Here is an 18,593-nt window from a genome sequence, read left to right as displayed (position 1 = left end):
GTAGAGCCGAGTAACATGTAATTAGTTCTGCGTTGAATCGACGCATAGGTTATGATGTAGGCTCACAAATAAGAACCTATAAATTGTGAAGAGAGTAAAGCCTCCACTAAAATAGCATTTTAAGTCTTGTGTGTGAATTATCCCTCAGGGATTTATGCTTCGGGATTTATCCAGGTTTCACATGAGAAGAGTGAAAGCTCGCCGGCCGCTAGGCTATCAATACAATGTAAAATGCCATAGCATTGTGCTAATAACGTCAGCATGTTTGTGAGGAAAATGTGTCTGGATTAACACAAGTATTTGTCTGTGAATGCTGCAAGTTGTAGTGAAGCCAATTTGTGTATTTGTTTTTCAAATTGTCTCTATTAAGCCATGTTTAATGTGTGTTTTGAATCATCTAAACTTAACAGCACTTCACAGAAACCTTCGCCGCTGACTAGTGTTTTGGAGGTGTAACTGCAGAGTGACACAGACACACCACGGCAGGAGTAAAAATGCTCACAACGACATAGGCGACGTGCGTAGGCTACGTGCATAGGGTCAGTGCACAACCATAAATCCCCTTTTAGCGAGATGCAGTAAGATGCAGGACATGAGTGTTAGCAAAGGAGAGAGAGAGAGAGAGAAGGAGAAAAGGTGATCGGTGTATTATAGGAGGTTATTCAGAGACCTTCAATGAAGCGGACCACTCGGGAGAAGAGCACCTCGCCTGTTATGGGTTAACCGGGGCCTCCTCCTGGAGCCAGACCCGGAGGGAGAGCTCGCCAACGAGCGTCTGGTGGCTGGGCCTTAGACCATGGGGCCTGGTCGGGTTCAGCCCGGAGTAGTGACATGGAGCCGTCGCCCTGTGGGCCCACCACCTGCAGGGATAGAAATTGGGGTCGGGTGCATTGTGTGCCGGGCGGCAGGCAGGGGTGGGGCCCCTGGCGTGCCGATCCCTGGCGTCGCGGGCTGGCTTTTGGTACGTGGAATGTCACCTCTCTGGTGGGGAAGGAGCCGGAGCTGGTGCGGGAGGTGGATCGGTGCCGACTAGGTATAGTTGGGCTCACCTCCACTCACAGCACTGGTTCTGGTCCAGGGGCTGGACTCTCGCCTTTTCCGGAGTTGCTCAGGGTGAGAGGCTCCAGACGGGTGTGGAGATACTCACAAGCCCCCGGCTGAGCGTCGCTGTGTTGGGGTTCTCCCCGGAGAACAAGAAGGTTGTCTCAATGCGACTGCAGGTCGCACAGAGAAGGTCTCTGACTGTTGTTTGTGCTTATACACCGAACGACAGTGCGGAGTACCCGGCCTTCTTGGAGTCTCTTGGTGGTGTCCTGCAAAGGATGCCGGCTGGGGACTCCATAGTTCTCCTGGGGGACTTCAACGGTCATGTGGGCAATGACGGAGAAATTTGGAGGGGGTGATTGGGAGGAATGGCCTGCCTGATCTGAACCCGAGTGGCGCTTTGTTATTGGACTTCTGTGCGAGCCATAGATTGGCCATAACGAACACCATGTTCAAACACAGGGAGGTTCATAAGTGTACCTGGTACCAGAACACCCTAGGCCTAAGATCAATGATCGACTTTGTGGCTGTATCAGCAGATCTGCGGCCGTGTGTTTTGGTTGGACGCTCGGGTGAAGACAGGAGCAGAGCTGTCAACTGATCACCACCTGGTGGTGAGTTGGATCAGATGGCAGGGGAGGCTGCCGGACAGACTTGGTAAACCCAAACGTGTAGTGAGGGTGAACTGGGAACGTCTGGCAGAGGACCCTGTCCGTTGGCTTTTCAACTCCCACCTGCGGGAGAATTTCTTGCTCATCCCGGGGGAGGTTGGGGACATGGAGTCTGAGTGGGCCATGTTCAAAGCCTCCATTGTGGAGGCGGCTGCTAGGAGCTGTGGTCAGAAGGTTGTCGGTGCCTGTCGGGGCGGCAACCGAAGAACCCGCTGGTGGACACCAGCAGTGAGGGAGGCCGTCAGGGTGAAGAAGGAGGCCTTTTGGGTCTGGCTGGCCCAGGGGTCTCCTGAAGCAGCAGACAGGTACCGGTTGGCCAGAAGGGCTGCAGCTGTGGCGGTTGCTGAAGCAAAAACCCGGGTATGGGAGGAGTTAGGGGAGGCTATAGAGAAGGACTTTCGGTTGGCCTCAAGGAAGTTCTGGTCGACTGTTAACCGACTCGGGAAGGGAAAGCAGGGCTTGTCTCAGGCTGTGCTCAGCAGAGAGGGAGAACTGCTGACCCGAACTGGGGACATCGTCAGACAGTGGAAGGAGCACTTTGAGGACCTCCTGAACCTGGCCATCACGTCCACTGAGAACGAGCCAGAGCCTGAGGACTCGGGGGAACTCTTGCTCATATCCCTGGCAGAGGTCGCTGAGGTAGTTAAAAAGCTCCCCAGTGGCAAGGTGCCGGGTGTGGATGAGATCCGCCCTGAGATGCTGAAGGCTCTGGGCACTGTCGGGCTGTCTTGGTTAACACTCCTGTTCAGTGTCGCGTGGAGGTCGGGTACAGTGCCTGCAAAGTGGCAGACCGGGGTGGTGTTCGCCATCTTCAAAAAAGGGGGCCGGAGGGTGTGTTCCATCTATCAGGGTATCACACTGCTCAGCCTCCTGGGTAAAGTTTACTCCAGGGTGCTGGAAAGGAGGCTCAGACCGATTGTCGAACCTCAGATTCAGGAGGATCAATGCAGTTTCCATCCTGGTCGTGGAACAGTGGACCAGCTCTTTACCCTTGCAAGGCTGCTGGAGGGGGCGTGGGAGTTTGCCTATCCAGTCTACATGTGTTTTGTGGACCTGGAGAAGGCTTACGATTGCATCCCTTGGGGGGGTCTTGTGGGAGGTACTACGGGAGTATGGGGTTCCAGGCTCGCTGCTACGAGCCATTCGGTCCCTGTATGACCAAAGTGAGAGCTGTGTCCGCATACTTGGTGTGAAGTTGACCACGTTCTCGTGGGTGTTGGCCTCCGCCAAGGTTGTCCCTTGTCACCAATCCTGTTTTTGATCTTCATGGACAGTTTGGGGACCTCAGAATTGCATCCCTGCTTTTCGCAGATGATGTGGTTCTGTTGGCTCCATCATGCCGTGATCTCCAGCATGCACTGGAGCGTTTTGCAGCCGAGTGTGAAGCAGTTGGGATGAGAGTCAGCACCTCCAAGTCTGAGGCCATGGTCCTCTGTCGGAAACCGGTGGTTTGCCCTCTCCAGGTTTGGGGAGAGTTACTGCCTCAAGCGAGGGAGTTCAAGTATCTTGGGGACTTGTTCACGAGTGAGGGTAGAATGGAGTGTGAGATGGATCAGCGGGTCGGTGCGGCTTCTGCAGTGATGCGGGCACTGCACCGGTCTGTCGTGGTGAAGAGGGAGCTGAGCTAGAAAGCAAAGCTTTCAATTCACTGGTCCATCTATGTCCCAGCCCTCACCTATGGTCATGAAGTCGGGGTAGTGACTGAAAGAATGAGATCGCGGATACAAGCGGAGGAAATGAGTTTCTTCCGTGGGGTGGCTGGGCTCAGCCTTAGAGATAGGGTGAGGAGCTCAGACATCCGGAGGGAGCTTGGAGTAGAGCTGCTGCTCCTTCGCGTTGAAAGGGGTCAGTTGAGGTGGCTTGGGCATCTGATCAGGATTCCTCCTGGGCACCTCCTGCTGGAGGTGTTCCGGGCATGTCCCACTGGTAGGAGGCCCCAGGGCAGACCCAGAACACGCTGGAGGGATTATATATCTCGTCTGGCCTGGGAACGCCTTGGGATCTCCCAGAAGGAGCTGGAAAGTGTTGCCGGGGAGAGGGATATATAGTGTGTTTTGCTTGGCCTGCTGCCCCCACAACCCGGCCCCAGATAAGCGGATGAAAATGGATGGATGGATGGATGAATAAATTCTAGGACGTCCCCTGGCAGACTAGGCCTATGTCAGCCTAACTAGGAGCTGGTCCAAGGCAAGCCTGAGCCAGCTCCAACTATAAGCTTTATCAAAAAGGAAAGCCTTAAGTCTAGTCTAGACAAATTTGCCAAAATGTCGAACTATCCCTTTAAATGTGGAGACGGTGTCTGCCTCCCGGACTGAAACAGGAAGATGATTCCACAGAAGAGTAGCCTGATAGCTGAAGGCTCTGGCTCCTGATCTACTTTTGGAGACTTTAGGGACCACGAGTAACCCTGCATTCTCAGAGCAGTGTTCTAGTGGGATAATATGGCACTATGAGCTCTCTAAGATATACGATACGATATACGTTATTGTCCCACTAAGGGAAATTTGTCTTGGATTCAGCAACTGTGCCATAAATGCCTTGAGGGCCACAATGACAACAAACAATACACAGCCATACCATCCCAACAACAATTACATGACAGTATTGCACATATCCCATAACATTACACATAACACATACATACGCCATGCATACATAACACATGCTAAAAGATCACCATAATAAAAGCACTATAAAAATTATTGCACAATCTTCGGCCTCAAGCAGAATTCTTTAAAAGTTTGATAGAGGTTGGAACAAATGAATTCTTAAAACGGTTGAGTTTGCAGTTAGGGACTCTATATCGTCCGCCTGAGGGTAGGAGGTCATATTCTAAATGAAGAATATTGGATGGATCAGTCACTATCCTCTGGGCTTGCCTACAAACAGTTTGCTCATAAACAAATTGCAAGGTCTGATAGTCCCTTCTAGGGATGGGACGATACACTTAAACTCACGATACGATGCACCTCGATATGCCAGGGTCACAATACGATACGTCGCGATACGATATCAAAAAAGATGAAAAAATATTATTGCGTAATTACAACTTATTTATTTTTGTTTCAGTTGCACACAAACAGGGAAACACAAGGCCTAACAGTTCAAACACAAATAAGAACACTCCCTTAGTGCTCTATCCCTAGGTTAACTTATCTCAGCCTCTCTTAGGTCATGGCCCTGGCCTACGACTGGTTCTTCTTCAGAAAAACTAACATATCAACATGTTCTGGTGTAATCAGTGATCTTTGAGCAGACACAATGTCTCCTGCGGTGGAAAAGACACGCTCACTCGGGACTGAAGTAGCAGGAATGCAAAGGTAGGCTTTGGCAAAGGGGGCAAGTATGGGGTAAGCATATGCATTCATTTTCCACCACTGGACTACTGTTGAGTGGGATAGGAATCCCACTTCTGTAGGAGAGTATCTCCATTTCAATCCCTCTGCTGGACTGCACTGTCTCAAGAGTAGTGTAGGACTCCCCAAGGAGATCCTCTAGCGCTGTCTTCTTTGGCGGGGGAGGCTGTGTCACGTCCTGCATCTGCCTTTCTCCTTCTACTGGCTCTTCCTGGCTCTTCTCTGCTCCCTGTGCTGTCTCAATCATGACCACGGCCTGCTCTGCTGCTGCCCCTGGTGTTGAAGCACTGGCCCTAGTTGTCTCTCTTTCATCAGTGTCACTGGTCTAAAAAATAAAATAGAAAAACTAGCTCAAACATTTCTGTCTTTCAATCCCTTTTTTATCCCCCTCTCTCTGACACCTCACACAGACACACACACACACACATAGAGACTCACTGCCTCTCTCTCTCTCACTCCCTCTCTCTCTCACAGACACACACACAGACTCTCTCACTCCCTCTCCCTCACACACAGACACACAGACACACACACGCACACACACACACACACACTTTCCCTCTCTCACACACAGACAGTCAGACAGACACACACAGAGTCTTTCCCTCTCTCACACACACACAGACAGACAGACAGACACAGACAGGCACACACACACACACACACACACACACACACACACACACACAGACTCTCTCCATCTCTCTTTCACACACAGACACAGACACACACACACACACACACACACACTCTCACTCTCTCTCTCTCTCTCTCTCTCTCTCTCTCTGATTCACTCGGATCGACTAATTAAAAAAAAACAAAAAAACAATCGATATGAGAAATAAGTTTCCAGGCTGTAACCTACACATACACAGTTACACACACGCACAGCACACCTCCATTTTTTTCTCAATGAAAGTTAGTCTACCTAGTTGCGTTGCAAATGAAGTCCTGCAGCTTTCTGACTTATCCGGGCATAGACAGGCTCGTGTTGTTCATCATTCAGATGGGACAGGCTTGGGAATCGCAGGTCAAGCGCTGTGCACTCCTGCAGCATATCATTACAGTCCCCGGAGTACCTGTCCGAGATGCCAAGTAGGATTGCACTTTTCATGTTGGCGATGGTCTGGGAGTCATTTTCGTCTGGTGACATGCTTTGCTTGATCATGTACATCAGTGGCAATGTAAGTGAAACAGTGGGCTCTTTTTCATCACAGATAACAGTTGTGGCCATCTTCAGTGGCTTGAGCAGTTTCACTATATCTTCTGCGTGTGATACATCAGTGGAACACAGGGTGTCAATTTCTCTCGCATTCCTTCGGATTTCTGGGCTGCTCAGGGCTGCTGTGACAGCAGCTTGTTGCTCGAGGTAGCGCACAAGCATTTCGTACGTGCTGTTCCACCTGGTCTGGACATCGGTGATCAGCTTATACCGAGGCAGCTCCAACTGGGTTTGCTTGCTGGCCAGGACTGCGATTGCTGTGGTACTCTTGTGAAAGGATGTAGTTACTCTTCGCACACGGCCAAGTAGGCGCGCGACGCGGGCTACAGCCAAGCCACGCTTACTCGCCAGATTCACAACGTGCGCCAAGCACTTGTTGTGAGGGCGGAGGCCGCTCTCTCTCACTGCAATATCCATATTGCAGTGAGACTGCCCTCAGATAGTACCCTGCCCTCAGATAGTACCTATCTGCCCTCAAACACAGCTGTAAGACCTAATATATATTTAGATTGCTTCTCCCCAATTTCTCTTCAAGAATTGACCGCTGTGATTTCTTCATCTAAATCATCAACGTGTCTCTTAGACTCCATTCCAACTAGGCTACTTAAGGAGGTCTTTCCTTTAGTTAACACTCATATATTAGATATGATCAATATATCCTTATTAACAGGCTATGTACCACAGTCTTTTAAGGTAGCTGTAATTAAACCTCTACTAAAAAAGCCCACCCTGGATCCAGAGGTGTTAGCCAATTATAGACCAATATCTAATCTTCCCTTTATGTCAAAGATCCTTGAGAAAGTAGTCGCAGACCAGCTGTGTGATTTTCTCCAGGATAATAATTTATTTGAGGAATTTCAGTCAGGATTTAGAGTGCATCATAGCACTGAGACAGCTCTAGTTAAAATTACAAATGACCTTCTGATTGCTTCAGACAAAGGACTCTGTACTTGTTTTATTAGATCTTAGTGCGGCGTTTGACACAATTGACCATCAAATTCTACTGCAGAGACTGGATCATTTAATTGGCCTAAAAGGTTCTGCACTAAGCTGGTTTAAATCTTATCTATCTGATCGTTTTCAATTTGTTGACCTTCGTAATGAATCATCCTTACGTACTAAAGTTTGTTTTGGAGTTCCGCAAGGTTCTGTGCTCGGACCAATCCTATTTACTCTATATATGCTTCCTTTAGGTAACATCATTAGAAATCACTCTATAAATTTCCATTGTTATGCGGATGATACTCAGTTGTATTTATCGATGAAGCCAGAAGAAAGTAATCAATTAACTAAACTCCATAACTGCCTTAAAGACATAAAAGCTTGGATGAGCACCAATTTCCTGATGTTAAATTCAGACAAAACTGAAGTTATTGTTCTTGGCCCCAAACAACTCAGAGACTCTTTATCTGATGACATAGTTTCTCTAGATGGCCTTGCTCTGGCCTCTGCCACTACCATAAGAAACCTCGGAGTAATATTTGATCAAGATTTGTCTTTTAATTCTCATTTAAAACAAACCTCACGGACTGCATTTTTTCATCTGCGTAATATTGCGAAAATTAGGCCTATCCTGACCCGAAAAGATGCAGAAAAATTGGTCCATGCTTTTGTTACCTCAAGGCTGGATTACTGTAACTCTCTATTATCAGGTAGCTCTAGTAAGTCCTTAAAAACTCTCCAGCTAATTCAGAATGCAGCAGCACGTGTACTAACAGAAACTAAGAAACGCGATCATATCTCTCCTGTTTTAGCTTCTCTGCACTGGCTCCCTGTAAAATCCAGAATTGAATTTAAAATCCTACTGTTAACTTATAAAGCTCTAAATGGTCAAGCTCCGTCATATCTTAGAGAGCTCATAGTGCCATATTATCCCACCAGAACTCTGCGCTCTGAGAACGCAGGGTTACTCGTGGTCCCTAAAGTCTCCAAAAGCAGATCAGGAGCCAGAGCGTTCAGCTATCAGGCTCCTCTCCTGTGGAATCATCTTCCTGTTGCGGTCCGGGAGGCAGACACCATCTCCACATTTAAGACTAGACTTAAGACTTTCCTCTTTGATAAAGCCTATAGTTAGGGCTGGCTCAGGCTTGCCCTGTACCAGCCCCTAGTTAGGCTGACTTAGGCCTAGTCTGCTGGAGGACCCCCCTATAATACACCAGGCACCTTCTCTCCTTCTCTCTCTCTCTCCCTCGTATCCTATTACTGCATCTAGCTAACCCGGCCATTCTGGATGTCACTAACTCGGCTTCTTCTCCGGAGCCTTTGTGCTCCACTGTCTCTCAGATTAACTCATACCGCAGTGGTGCCTGGGCAGCGTGACGTGTGTGGTTGTGCTGCTGCCGTGGTCCTGCCAGATGCCTCCTGCTGCTGCTGCCATCATTAGTCATTAGTCATACTTCTACTGTTATTATACACATATGACTATTGTCACACATGTATACTGCCAGGTATTAATACATACTTTCAACATATTGTACCGCAGTAGCCAGAACTATAACTATAACATTATTACTTTCAATAATGTTGTTGTAAGCTACTGTCATTACCTGCATCTCTTTCTCTCTCTCTCTCTCTCTCTCTCTCTCTCTCTCGCTCTCTCTCTCTCTCTCTCTCTCTCTCTTTCTTTCTCTGTCTCATTGTGTCATATGGATTACTGTTAATTTATTATGCTGATCTGTTCTGTACGACATCTATTGCACGTCTGTCCGTCCTGGAAGAGGGATCCCTCCTCAGTTGCTCTTCCTGAGGTTTCTACCGTTTTTTTCCCCCATTAAAGGGTTTTTTTTTTGGGGAGTTTTTCCTTATCCGCTGTGAGGGTCTTAAGGACAGAGGGATGTCGTATGCTGTAAAGCCCTGTGAGGCAAATTGTGATTTGTGATATCGGGCTTTATAAATAAAATTGATTGATTGATTGATTGATTGATATTGCTTGCGTTGTCCGTGACACAAGCGATGGTGGTATGTGGCCTCGTTAGCTCCCACTCTCCCACTGCCTTTCTCAACACGTCAGCTATGTTAACTCCAATATGACTTTCACTTAGCTCACGAGTTTGCAACACAAAGCTTTTACTCTCTCATTTCTCGTCGATGACTTGTGCTGTTATGGTGATGTAACTTTGTGTGGCATGCGAGGTCCAGCCATCAGTGGTCAGGGCGATGCAGTCTGAATTTTTGAGACAGTCTTTCACGCTTTGTTTGGTTTCACTGTAAATTTCCGGGATTACCTTCTCTGAAAAATGTCCTCGGCATGGCATCTTAAACTTGGGCTCCAGCACCTTGAAAATCTGGATGAATTTCCTGTTCTCTACGATGTTAAATGGAGCCATATAGTCAGCTATAAACTTGCCAGTGAGCCTGGTTATCTGTTTTGCATGCGGACTTGACGGGGGTAGAGCCGGTGTCAGTGCTTGTTTCATGGTCAGCTGTCCCTTCGGTAACGTTTTCTCTGGGGCCGTCTTCACATTTTTATGGTGACGTTAAAGGTAGTGGTTCATGTTCGTTGTGTTGGAGGTGGTGTACGGAACGATGACTTTGCATAGCTTACACACAGTGTTAGTCTTGTCAGTTACTCTATTGCCATCTTTGTCTCTTTTAATCGGAAAGGCAAAATACTGCCACACAAATGACCTGTATCCCGTCGGAGGAGCATCCTCAATTTCGACCTCATTCGACTCCCATTGTTCGGCGGTTTGAGGGCTAACCAAGGAAGTTGGTGCTAATGTTAGCTTGCCGTTTGAACAGTGTCGTTGTCTCAGCATGCACTGTGACCTGACTGTGACTGCACAGTTCCCCGGATGTAATTTTTTTTTTTCATTTGATTTTCGCGCTGCTTGACCACCAGATGGTGCTGCCAGCCTGCCACCATAGACTGTATGCCTGCCACACACACACTAAATGATTTACTTCACAAATCATGTGGCAGTGCCATCTAGTCTTCATTTCGCGATCCATTTTTTTGAAACTCGATGCATATTGTCACATTTTGTATCGCGATATTTCGTCAAACGATATTTCGTCCCATCCCTAGTCCCTTCTAGGGTTGGGTCGGTATGAGAAAAAAAAACGGTCTGGTTTTTGTGAAAAACCGGATCAAGTCGGTAATACCGGATTTTCGCCACTTGGGGCGCAATTGACTCATTTAAAATAAAAAATGACCAGAGTCAACAGAGTGACAGTAACACCTCGTTTCTTTTATTCCTTCCTTACAAATAAATTTGCAGGTTTAGCTAACTCAGTCAGTGCAAACATGAACATCTCTAGGAAAATAAAAAAAATTGTTATCCTTTTGTTTATGAAACGGTGCCTCCTTGCTCAGTGCTCTTTGTATTCTAACATGTACAACATGTAAATACTGTATGGCAAATGGCATAAATTTGCAGGCCTAGCCTACTAAATGAATGCAAATGAACACATAAAAACGGACTGTCTCTATGACATGCATATGTACAAAATAGAAAATTGCCTCAACAAAAACCATTTAAAATATGGCATAAATCGGCAGGCCCAGCCTATGTGCAAATGAACATATAATTGTAAACTGTATACAAGTAATAATAATAAAATACAAATCTGCAGCCTCAGAAAATATCTGTTTAACCAGGGCATAAATTGGCTGGCCTAGACTACACAGTGAGTGCAAGTCCACATGAAAACAACCTGTAAACATCATGTAGGACAATTGTATCGGTAAAAGAATTGCACTGAACATCAAATAATAAATAAAACACTGCAGATTAAATGCCCTTTAACCCTTGAGGGTCTTGGGCTATTTTGGCCGTTTTGTATACTTTTGATTTTTGCCTTTATATACCACATAAAAAAATGTTTGTCATGCCAATGTTTGGTATCTTTTTTTTCCAGCACAACCTTAGCTATATGACCAGAAAATTATTTTTCCAGTCTGACATACTATATTAACATACTAGCCCCAAAAACACTCAAAAACACAAAATCGGATTTGAAAAATAAATCAATTCTTTACTATACAAAATTCAAACATGCTCAATGAAAAAATTCAAAGGCAGAAAATGTAAACATAAGTTGTAGATATGTACATACAAAAGTATAACTGAGATAAAATTAAGCTATATACAACTATTTCCAACAAAAACCAGGTGAAGACATAGGCGTTTTTTTTTTTTTTTTTTCATTTTGGCCATGCCTCTCTTCAAAAAAGTTTATGTACATGATTAGACAGAGAACGATATAACCTTCCATTCACAGACTGTGAGGGGGTCCTAAATAGTGCAAAAGTGACATATAAATGTCAAATTGAGATAAAATCAAACTATAAACAACAATAACATAACTATTTATAACAAAAACCAGGTGAAGACATAGGCGTTTTTTTCATTTTGGCCATGCCTCTCTTCAAAACAGTTTATATACACGATTAGACAGAGAACTATATAACATTCACAGGCTGTGCAGGGTTCCTAAATAGTGCAAAAGTACTCAACTCAACTCAAAAGTAACATATAAATGTCAAATTGAGATAAAATCGAACTATATACAACAATAACAATAACAACAATAACAATAACTACTTACAACAAAGCTTTTTTTTGTTGTTGTTTTTTTTACATGTGCCACTCCTCAAAACAGTTCCTGTCAACAATAACACAGAGGGGCACATCACAGGACTTGCATCGCCATGGCGTCAGGTTCCTCTTTTTGTCCACCTGCTGGCAGCGTTGGCATGCCCTGCGGCCTTGAGTGGCTTTCTGGCTGGCATCAGTGACAGTGGCGATGGCAACAGGAACATGCTGATTGCTCCTGTTGTTCGGAGTCCCCGTCTTGTCCACTCCACACAGCTCGGACACCAGCTGGGTGAGAAAGTTCTTGTGAGTCATGGACTGCACCTGTTGTTTCCTGCTCATCTCACAATGCATGATGTATGCATTTGTTGCTGCAATGTCCACAAAATGCAAAAAGAGCGTCTGGTACCAGCGAGCAGTTTTGCGGTGGGTGGAATAATATTGGATCAGCTGGTCGGAAAGATCAACCCCACCCATGCACTTGTTGTAGGCCATTACAGGGGTGGGGCAGGGAATCTCCTTCACTGCCCAGCGTCCATCTCCATCTTTTGCCCTCCTCTGGACCACCTCACCAGAAAATGCTGGATGGATTGTGGAGCACACAGACAACTCTCGCCTGTCCATCCACTTCACAAACAGCAGGGGGCCCTCCCTGATCCACCTCACAGCACCTCTCTCAGATTTTCGGGTGAAGGCATTTGCTCTTCCACGGGGACACCCTTTACTGTTGTTCCTGTAGATACCGCAAGCACCATATTTCATGCTGGACAAGTCAAGGAACAGCTTGGGACTGGTGTAGAAGTTGTCCATATAAATATGGTATCCTGTCCCAAGATATGATGGCTGAATGAGGTCCATCACAGTGTCTATGACAGTCCATGCACACTGGCAGAGCTAGACTTCCCACCGTACACACTGAAGTTGACAGTGTAGCCACTGCTTGACTCAGCCAACACAAAGAGCTTGATCCCCCATTTTGTTGGCTTGTCCTTCATGTACTGGGTCATGCCAGTTTTTGCCTTGGTTGCCACCATTTGCTCGTCGACGGCCAATTCCTTCCGTGGGTGGTAATGAGCCTGGCACGCAGTGCGGATCTCATCCATGAGGGGTTTTGCCCTGAAGAGCTTATCATGGTCAGGTGTTCCCTTCTTCATGTCATTCATGACGTCCTCCTCTGGATTGCTGGGGTGGATGTTCCACATCAGGGACCTGAACCGGTCTCTTGTCTTGACCATGGCTGGAAACGGCACAGACAGGATGTGGTTTTGTCTCCAGTAGTCCTGGAGACATAGCAGTGACACCAATGCCATGTACATGAGAAGACCAAAGAATTTATAGAGCTCCTCAACCTCGACGTCAGCCCAGTTGTACTTCTTCCCCATTTCCTGCTGTATTGCTGCATATTTGTTGGTGTTCTTGCAGAGTGTCTTCACAGTGGCAGTGGAGAAGAACAGCTGAAACAGATCTTTCGGTGTGTATACCGAGTGCATGTCAACCTGGGCTCCTGGTGGTCTGTGGGGCATGAACCTACTGACTCCTGGAGCAGTATCAGGGTCACTCTCTGTTCTCCAGGCCTCAGGGCTGTGGTGTGGCTGGGATGACCGGTCACATGGAGACCGGCATCTATTCTTCCTCCCACGCTGATGCCCCCTGCCTCTGCCTCTTGCTGGGGCTGTAGATGTCCCAGGCTGCTCATCATCTCTGACAATAACACAATGTAAAAAGTTGAGTTCAGTTCAATTTGCACAATTTAAAAAAATGTCAAATTGAGATAAAATCAAACTATAAACAACAATAACATAACTATTTACAACAAAAACCAAGTGAAGACATAGGTATTTTTTTCATTTTGGCCATGCCTCTCTTCAAAATACACAAAAACAATAAAATAACAATTCTTGGGGAGGCCCTGTAGAAAACCTTGTAGGTTTATGTCAGACTACTACTAAAAACTACTAAACCAAACTACTGACTAGTCCCATGACATTTATTTCATCAACCTAAACTTTAGACTCAATCCACTTGCTAAATAGTCTCTTTCGTTTTTCCCACAAACACAAACAGTTCAGTGCCAACCCAGTTCACTACCACAAAAAGACAGACAACTCAATATCTGCTACATGTTTTGCTACTACCACTCGCGGGAAAATATTCATATTTTCCCGCGGTAAAATATATTTTACCGCGAGGTGTGTGTGTGTGTGTGTGTGTGTGTGTGTGTGTGTGTGTCACAAAATCACACAGCACACGTTTACAAAGAGAGTAATAAGAAAAACAAAAGCAATAAATGTTCCTAAGAAGTTTGACTCACCTCTTGTCGTCCGTCACAAAGGACGGATCCTCAACTTCATCGTCACAGTCACTCTCCGACTCCGACGGTGAAACGCAGATTTCGCCCTCCTGCTAACTCGTTAGAAAAACAAGTCCACTACTCCTCACGAATAAACTCTAAATCCTAAAACAACTCGAAATCTTCCAAAAAACTCTCTCAAACTATCGCTCACTACTCTATCGCCTGCCTCTCTCATCCACCTCACTCTCCCACACTTCACTTCCGCCACACTGCTCAGTTGGCCCCGCCCCCACCTCCCAAGAATGTGCAGCCTATAGAGCAGAGTCGGCAGATTCAGACATTTTAATCCATTTCGTAATATAACAAAAAACGAAAATATTCAAATAAATGCACCGCCTGCTCCAACACACCATGCACACTTTGTGCATGCGTAAACATTATTTTTATTTCAACTTTAAACTATCATATTTCCGTTTTTACTTGGTGTATCAACATACTGTCATGGAGTTTCAAGTCCGCACTTTCCAGAGAAGTTGACGGTAGCTCTACGGGGTTTCGTTTTCATGCAGTGACGTCATAAACTAGTCACATGATTTGATCATGCTGGCGTGATCGCGGACCGCAGAGGTTTAAAGCCTGTCTCTCTGACTGGCAAAGCTTACCCGTCGTTGTCAGACTCAGTCATCAAACTCAAGATTCTTAGCCAGAAACACCAGCATGTCTACCTTTGCTGGCTTTAAATTGACACCTTTGAGCTGTAACAACATTCCCTGCTTTGCTAAACAACCTCTCAGATGCAGTGCTAGTTGCACAAATGCAAAGGTACTTGTGTGCTACGTTTGCCAACAGTGGAAAGCGAAACTGGCTCTTTCTCCACCATCCCAACGGATTTTCTTCTCCGTGAGCCACTGCCTCTTGCTTGTAGATGAGCATCTCATCTGAAACCCTCTGATCTGTGGTTTTTGGAATGGCAGCAGCGGCCACTGCTGTGTCGCTGAGAAGACTCCCCAAACTTCTTCTCTTTTTAGGTGGCGATGGTGCAGCTGCTGCGTTGCTCTCCTCATCCTCCGGTCGCTCCATTTCTTCGGCCAGGGTGACGACCTCCTCCTCCATTTTACACACAGTGTCCTCCAACTCTGCACCGGAGAAATGAGTCCCACGATACCGTGGATCAATGAAACAGGCCACGCGCATAATCTCACTGACTTTGTTGTCGTTGTATTTTCCTTTCAGTCGCGTTAAGATGCCAGCTTTCACATCACTGGTGAGATCTACGTCCCCCTCAGCACCAGTTTGAGCACTGGGATGAGTGACAATATGGTGACATATTTTCCCCTCTGAGAATGTCAGTGAAATCACCGACTGGCTTGAGGGCTTTGTCGAGGGAGGCTAACACATCCTTGTGTTGCCAGTTGAGCTTGGTGATGGCCTTTCTGTCGTTCTCTAGAACACGGTTTACTGCGTCTTGCTGCTCCATCATTCGCTTGATCATTTCGTGCTTGGACCCCCAACGAGTTGGACAATCTTGTTGGATGATAATACATAATGGGCTATAATAGTAGCAATAGTATAATAGCAATACTACATTATGTATGAATAACGTTGATAATAATATGTGTGTGTATGCACGCGTGTGCGCCCGTGCGTATACACGTGTATTGTTTCATTAAATTATATCTCACCGTAACAAGCTGGTGCTCTGGCAGGTTGAATTCTTTCTGTACCTTCGTCAGCTCCCTCCTCCTTTTCCAGCTGTGAGAAAATTGGCTAGTGATGCTGTGACAGGCTTGCATAGTGTTATTTATGGTGTTCTTTAACGGTGGATTATTCAGTGTATTGTTCACGGCAAGGTGGAGGTTGTGGACAAAACAATTGACCCACGGCCATTTCAGATCCCTGATCGCATTCTTGATATTCAATCCGTTGTCGGCTGTTACTGCTGACAGTTTTTTTGGATCCAGTTGCCAACAACTCAGAAGCTCTTCAAGTGCGTCAGCCAAGTTTTCTGCATTGTGGTCTTTGGGAATGAAGTGTGTCTGGAGGCACTTTGACACCATCTTCCAGTCTTTGTCAATTAAATGAACCGTAAGTGACATGTACGGTGTCATACCATGACTGGACCACATGTCCGTCGTCAGCGCAAAGTGGCTATTTGAAGACAGTACAGCTTGGACTTCATTTCTCACTCGATTGTACACATTTGGAATGGCAGTTTTTGAGAAGTACTTTCGACCGGGGGGCTCATACTGAGGGTCGAGTGTACATAGCAGTCTTTTAAAAGCTGGCTTCTCAACAGTTTGGAAGGAAACCATATCTGCAGCAAGGTATGTGGCGACTGCTTCAGTGCACTCCCTCCCTCAGCGACCGTCACGCTTGTTCTTTGTGCCCTTTGCAAAGGACCCTTCAATGGAGAGCTGTGCTGATGAAGTCCCAGCAGAGGACGAAGACCCTATCGGACTGAGCCGTGCAGCGATGAGGGCATGCTGTTTTTTCAGGTGTTTCTTCAAGTTAGAAGTGTTGCCACCTGAAGCCGAAACTTTTTTCATGCAATGTTTGCATTTCAGATTATCTAAGTCTGTAGGGTTGCCTCCTTCATCTGCCTCAAAGCCAAAGTGTTGCAATATTGGTGCATTCTTTGATTTTTTTGAGACTAAATTGTCCGCCATTATTATGGACATCCCGCCCGTCACTGTTAATCAAACTCCAGGCTTCAGTAGAGGCCTCGGCGCATGCGCAGTTTACGCACCTTCACCCCCTAGCTCAGTCCCCACCTCACCCCCACCCCCCTCTCTCTCCTGCTCGCTGTGTGTTTGGCGAAGAGGCAGACACAGGCTGTAAAATGACGTATGCGGTCTGGTCGGTCTCAAAAAAAAAAAAACAAAAACCCTGGTCCAAGACGGAGTACCGGACCGGATTGGTATTACCGAGAACCGACCCAACCCTAGTCCCTTCTTCCCATAACCTTCATGGCCGTGTGGACCAGACGAGCAAGCTTAGTTTTCAGTTTGACAATGAGGTTGACATACCAGGCTAACATCCCGTATCGGACTAAGCTCTGTAGTACTGCCTGGTAAAATAAAAACATGATGCTTTTGTCCACACCATACACTCTAAGTCTGTGCAAAAAATACAATCTTTGCTGTAAACGAGAGCACAGACCTTCAGCGTGGACATTCCAACTAAAAGTGTAATCTAAGTGAACTCCAAGATACTTGTATGAGCTGACCTGCTCAATGGGTGAAACATGTATCACAACAGGACTATGGTCCCCTACTGATCTCGGGTCTAAGACCATCTCTTTAGTTTTCTTAACATTCAAAATGAGATGGTGAGCATCACACCATTGCACAAAGTTTTCTATTTCAGAAAAATAGGCTGAAGGGCTTGAGTCTTTGTGCATTAGGCTGGGGATGGCGGCATCATCAGAAAATTTAAAAACAAGGTTCCCTGGGTGGCTGCTTGTACATTCATTTGTGTAAAGTGTAAAAGGACTGGGGAGCTGACACAAACCTGTGGGGCACCTGTGCTGATTGATTTGTATTCTGACAGGGTGTTATTGACTCTTAACTGTTGACTTTGATTAGTTAAAAAGGAAAAATACCACTTGATTAAAAAAGGGTTGACACTCATCTGCCTTAGTTTTGAGATGAGCAGATGGGGTTGAAGTGTGTTAAAAGCTGAGCTAAAATCAATAAATTAAATCCATGCATATGCTTTTGGGCATTCCAAGTGCTTGACTGTGAAGAGGGTGATGCTGTTGATGGCGTCATCAGTACCTCTCCCCAGCCTATAAGCAAACTGGTATGGGTCAAGTGCCAAATTGGCCTCTGCCTTAAGCACAGACAACATGTATTTCTCAAAACTTTTCATAACAATTGAAGTCAAATTGACAGATAGGACGGAGCCTGACCATTTAAAGCTTTGTAAGTAAGGAGTAGGATTTTAAATTAAATTCTGGATTTTACTTTCTTAGTTCCTGTCAGCACATGTGCCGCTGCATTCTGGATTAGCTGGAGAGTTTTCAAAGACTTATTAGAGCTACCTGATAATAGGGAAATACAGTAATCCAGCCTAGAGGTAACAAAAGCGTGGACCAATTTTTCTGCATCTTTTCAGGTCAAGATAGGCCTAATTTTCACAATATTACGCAGATGAAAAAAACGCAGTCTGCGAGAACTGTTTTGCATGGGAGTTAAAAGGCAAATCTTGGTCAAATATTACTCCGAGGTTTCTTACGGTACTGCTAGAGGCTAGAGCAATGCCATCCAGAGAAACTATATCATCAAAGAATTTCTGAGGTGTTTGGGGCTAAGAACAAGCTCTTCCAGGTTTTTATGTCTTTAAGGCATTTTTAAAGTTTAGTTAATTGATCCGTTTCTTCTGGCTTTATTGATAAATACAATTGTGTATCATCCACGTAGCAATAGAAAATTACAGAGTGATTTCTAATGATGTTATCTAAGGGAAGCA

The 18,593-nt window shown here is 45.9% G+C and overlaps 1 protein-coding gene across 5 annotated transcripts in view; it reads left to right on the top strand.

Moving 5' to 3' along the window:
• riox2 (ribosomal oxygenase 2) overlaps positions 1–18,593 on the top strand; it is a 130,053-nt gene that overhangs the window by 33,816 nt on the left and 77,644 nt on the right. The window lies entirely within an intron of this gene.

This window comes from Epinephelus fuscoguttatus, linkage group LG12 (genome assembly GCF_011397635.1).
Source record: "Epinephelus fuscoguttatus linkage group LG12, E.fuscoguttatus.final_Chr_v1".
NCBI lineage: Eukaryota > Metazoa > Chordata > Actinopteri > Perciformes > Serranidae > Epinephelus > Epinephelus fuscoguttatus.
This window is presented reverse-complemented; position numbering and strand designations above follow the sequence as displayed.